Here is a 6,000-nt window from a genome sequence, read left to right on the forward strand (position 1 = left end):
TGTTAAAGGAACGAAAATATACAGCCTTACTATAAAAAAATAGACAATATTTCAAATACATTTTACAACAAACAAACCAACCTTTTACCGTGACCTGTAACGTTCGACGATTGATTTTTTACAAATCCTATCCTATCTACAAATCCTATTTTCATCATCATCAGCTCACTATACGTCCCCACCGAGGTGCTCGGTGCCTACACTAAGTTAAGGATGATTAGGCCATAGTCAACCGCGCTGGCCAAGTGCGGGTTGGTTGACTTTACACATATCTTTAAATTTCTTCTCAGATATGTGCAGGTTGCATCACGATGTTTTCCTTCACCGTAAGAACGTCGGATAAATGTACATATGTTAATCGGAAATCGAAAAACACATTGGTACATGGCGGGATTCGAACCCAGGACCCGCAGATTGCAAGTCAAGTGCTTGACCACTGAGCCACCGACGCTCTTTTCTTCTTTTCATAGCTGTAAAATATATATTAGGACATTTAATTAATGTAGATTACATAAAGCGCTCTAAATGCTTTCAAAACGCGTATCTGTTCCCGAAAAGCTAATTACAAACAAACGGATTACAATTCACAAACGGCGCAAGGACAAGCAAATAATTGCATGCCTTTAATTGACTTTGAGTACTTTGCCAAAGGATTCGCGTATTGACTTTAAACGGATACGAACGGGTTTCATTTTGTGTGTTACACATACTCTTTTGTATTACATTTTTTAATTCAGAAATTAATACTTTATGTTGGTTTATTGTCCCGATAATTTTGTATTCAACATTTGTGTTTACACAAATATTCTTCGTAGCGAATGCTCTTTGCCTAACCCCCCCTGGTTCGATCAAAAACTGTATATCAATAGTCATATGTCAGGCATGTTGTTACCAGACGTTACCAATATAAATCCTTCACAATACTCATGCGGCGTCAATAAATCTCGAGTAACATGCAAACTATCACTGACAAACTCGTGGACTGGATTTCAAAAACTGAATAACGCGTTAAATATTGTTGTTTTAAAAACTGTTGGTTCACCATTTAGTGTTTAAGTCTCTAATTTTTGTAGGATACAAGATAGTTTAGAAACAGGCGTGAAGTGGAATCAATACCGCGTTTCGTCTGATGAGTCCTAATTTAGTGATCGCTCCCTTCACACCCTTTTTCTCATAAGGAAAGGATGGGAAGTGGAAGTGGACTTTCCGGATAAGAGGATGCATGGGAAGAGAAGATCTTTTCTTTCTGTGTATCCTCTCCTCCGTCGATTAAAGGTAGGCAACGCATATGCAATTGTGTATGTCTATGGGCAACGGTCACTTCGCTATTTCACCGATTTCAGGTGGCCCGCTCGCTCTTTTGCTACCATATGATATAAAAAAATAAATAAAAAAAGTTTATCTGTAATAGAGTACACGTGTGTGTGTGTGTAAGAGAGAGAGAGAGAGAGAGAGAGAGAGAGAGAGAGAGAGAGAAAGAGAGAAAGAGAGTATAAAGTAATGAGATTGAATGTATATGGCTACAAAGGTAGAGGAAGATTAATCAGAATATGAATGGATTATGTGAGAGAATGAGATGGCTGATAGAGATGTATACTGTGCCGAGCCTGCGGAGGGATAAGGGAAGGTTGATGATAATCGTGGCTTATCCTTAGCTCTATTGAGCTTCCATGAATATTTTTACCTAAACGATTTGTTACATTTTTCAAGTTTATTTACTAGTTTTCACAATTAGTTTGTCTTATATAGAAATTTCTTTGTTTTATTTCTTAAACTCGTAAAATAATATTTGTATTTGCTCCAAGACCTTAGGACAGCGGACACGGAGCGAGCGGGAGCGGGGACTTTTTTTTTTATAAAACATAAGGTAGCAAACGACCGAGCGGCCACCTGAAATCGCTGATGTAGCGAAGTGACCGTTGGCCATAGACATACGCAGTTGCATATGCGTTGCTTACCTTTCATCGACGGAGGAGAGGATGCACAGAAAGAAAATATATTCCCTTTCCATGCATCCTCTCATCCGGAAAGTCCACTTCCACTTCCTAAATTCGGCCTCCGGGACGCACACTCATCAGACGAAAGGCGGAATTGCTTCCACTTCACGCCTGTCTTCTGTGTGGTCGTGGTATTTCACCGGGCGAGCCGGTCCGATTCGTGCGAAGATGTTAAAGCGGGCTCTACCACTGTTAAAACTACTCCGCCGTCGTCACTAACTTTGTACTCCCGGCCTATTCTTTCTTTTTTTCTTGTTAAAATGAAATATTTCTATCTATTTTTACTTAACATCAGTCAGGTTCTTATCAGCATAGTCTCATACAATACAGCTTATAACTATATCTCATGAATATTCTACGTACAGTTTGAGATTTATAGCGGTCGGTTTAGACTCGCCTTGGATTTATGTATGTTTCAGATGTTACGTCGCACGGCTATTTAAAATCAGATCTCATGTCGTCCTTTAACGTCTACGTGTACAGAATTTTAATGCGCAACAGTAAAATATCTTTTCAACCAACTTGAATGGATGAGTTTAACACGTGCTTTAACTGTATTTGTTTGGAAATTTTTTAACTTCTGCAGGAAAAAAAAACTTAATTAGTAGCGAATGTCTTCTCTCAGAGTGTATTCTATATCAACGCTTAATTTCAGCTAGTCCCATGCAGCCGTTCTAGAGATACCTTCAAACAAACATCCATCCATACAAACATTCGCATTTATAATATTAGTAAGAAGATGGATGGTGTTGAAGAGTGGAAAGCTATAGACTTTTATACATAAGGCTGGTCCTCATCCTTTTAGGTTCTAACCTTCTTTATTTTGGGTATAGCAAGATATTGGACCAGCCAGTGACCAAAGACGAATGACTGAAAAAAAAAATACACTATGTATTTAATTTTTTTTTCAGAGGGGAATGTTTTATGCATACTCCGTGTCCCCGGGGGGATGGGGGGGGGGAACCGTAGTTATGTGGGTTCTCTTCCAGATGGAAAGCATACCCACTAAATCCCTCTGTTCCTCCTACGCATCATGGCGAGGTCACGGGCACGCTTTCGCTTTCGTCCGCAACCTTTCCACTGTAACACTGCGTAAAAGGTATTAAAAACAATCGAATAGGATTTATCAGTGTTCGTTTTTTAATCCGTTATTTTATATATATTAGTATAATAAATGATAGTCTAAAAAGTCAAAGTATTTCCCAATAGTATTGACCGCTGTCTACGGAGAATAACATATAGAAATCGGTTTAGTGTAAGCGGTAAACATTGTGGTGAATAACGAAGGTCAAATGGAGGTTCCCAATCCAATCACAGGAACCATTAATCTAATCTCTCAGCGTTAAAGGGCAAATAAATGACTTTGATGTGTAGCGAATAGTTATAAAAGGTAAAAAACAAACATTCCTTTTTATGTTTTTAGAAAACAACATTCAATACATTGATAAATTCTTACTAATATTATAAATGCAACTGTTTGGATGTTTGTTACAAAGTATATCCAGATCGTCTGCATGGATCTTGATAAAATTCGGCATAGATATAGAACATAGTCTGGAAGAACACATGGGCTACTTATTATTTTTAATTCCATGCGAAAGGAGTGGTGGCCGACTCCTAGTTGCACTATAAATATAATATGTTAATTTCGATCAACAGTGTTCCAAGTTCAAGTTAACATCGAATTAGAAATAAAATAGGTTTATTTAAGTATTTTTTACGATATGAATTTTTCAATTTTTTTTTATTACTACTGCCTTCTTGAATATCTTTATTACCTCCTTTCTTTGAAAACTATAAGTTAGATAACTTTTCTTTGAGTCGTGTTATATTATTCATTTATTCATGAAACAATTTCAAAGCAATAAAAATGAGAAACGTACGGCTTTGTTGTAACTTGCCAAATATTGGAAATTCAATAAATTTTATATGAATCGAAGTAAAGCAATAGGCGCCGTAGAGCTGGACTGCGGGAGCTACAAGCGATGGACAGGCGACTTTGGGTGACTGCGCCACCGGAGTAAATAGGTAACAGCCCTTGTCTGATTATTGCTCGATATAAAAACATCGCAATAACAAATTTGCAAAGTAATTCAGAAACTAAATGAGATTCTAATAACAGAATACCACGGTATCAAAGATGTAACACTTTCGGAATTTTTTATTATACTAGCGGACCCGACAGACGTTGTCCTGTCTACACGTCTTTAATTTGAAAATTTGAAACTGCCACGGTAGCGCCGTCTGTCGGATCCAATGTAAAACATTCCAAAATCAACAACTACAAATAAATTAAAAATTAATTAAAAAAACATTGTCCAGCGGACAAAATTGTGAATCTAAACCATTCCCAGATCCCCTTGAACACACACAAAAAATTTCATCAAAATCGGTCCTGTCGTTTGAGAGAAGTTCAGTGACATACACACTCACATAAGAATTATATATATAAAGATTAATAGTTATTAAAATTAAATATTATTGTTTAAAAATATTCGTAATATCTTTTATGATTTAAGATTAGATCAAGGCTAATCCCAATTCATAAGCGATATTAATCTGTTAAGATCACTTCAGTTCGAAGGCAATAACTTTAATATTACAACTTTTTGAAGGCTCTTCACTAAGATAAAGTTACATTTTGATTTTATAAAGGTCTAATATAAAGGTCTTTTTTTAAGGTGAAGAGTTTGTTATCATTTAAGGAAATTCTTTGATATTACGTAAGTATAGATTTTAAAATTGAGATTGAGTGATTTAGAGTTTGAGATGAGATTTATTTTACACTAATATTTTATTCTTCTTCTTCTTTCTCAGCCGTAAGTCGCCCACTGCTGGGCATAGGCCTCCCCCAAAGATCGCCACGATGACCGGTCCTGTGCTACCTGCAACCAGGACGCTCCCGCAACCTTGACCAGGCCATCGGTCATTGACAATTTTTTATTAATAAAAGATAAAATATTGTAATAAAAATAAAATTTTATTTCACACATATTGAAAATATTTGTTAAACCTACTCTTCTTAATATAACTTTAGTTTAAGCCAAGGTGAGCTGCGATATATTTTTATATAGCCCAAGTCATGTCACGTCCGTTTTCTGACTTGAGAATGCTACGTCATGTAGCACACGAGGAAATGCACTTCTACGGTCTAGAATAAGGCTTTGGGCTATTTTAAACTATGAAAAAAAAGGAAACCATACTACTAAAAATACGAATACAGTATAAAAAAAAAACCATATATTTTTCAACTTATTAATTTAAAGAATAAACATTATACGAAAAACAAAAGAACTATCATAGCAATTTCAAATATAGAACCTCTTTGGAACTAAAGAGTTTGAAGCTTGCAAAGAGTTCGAACTGGCCGCACGCACGCGACGCATTAAAAAGTTAAAAACAAAAGACAATCTTAAAAAAAATGTTACGAGTTTGAATGTTAACTTGTTTATACGGGATTTTTAATAATTTTGTGTTATTTAAGAGATCGGGTGTTGTTTTCTGTCTGTGTTTTTAACTTGTGTTGTTTAATTGTGAATCGTTTTTATATTTTAAGAAATATTAATTAACATTGATATTAGAAATATTGTGGTGGTAATTTGAAGAAAGTTTGTGATGCGTCAATTGTTGCGGTGTTCCGGGAACTGTAAGTAATCTTATAGTTTTCATACATAACCTCACTTTGATAAATGTAATAGTTAGCATACTAGCCAATACATACAAATTTTGTTTTTTTAAATATTTATAGACATATAGAAATGTATATAGATAGTTGTAGACATAATTAGTGAGAATCATTTTAAGTGAATCGCGCACTTTCGTTACCAAGTCAATTGTCAGATTGATTAGTGAGGGGACATAAATGTTGATATTTTAATAAGGCTAGTGTTGCGCCTATACACCGGCATAGTATCGGATACTCCCTAACAATAGATGGAACTAACTTTTAAAAGAAAAATAAAAACAGCTTTTATTTTCTTTCTAAATCTACTTTAGAAAAGTA

This window comes from Papilio xuthus, unplaced genomic scaffold (assembly GCF_000836235.2).
Source record: "Papilio xuthus unplaced genomic scaffold, Pxut_1.1 DF827570.1, whole genome shotgun sequence".
NCBI classification, from domain to species: domain Eukaryota; kingdom Metazoa; phylum Arthropoda; class Insecta; order Lepidoptera; family Papilionidae; genus Papilio; species Papilio xuthus.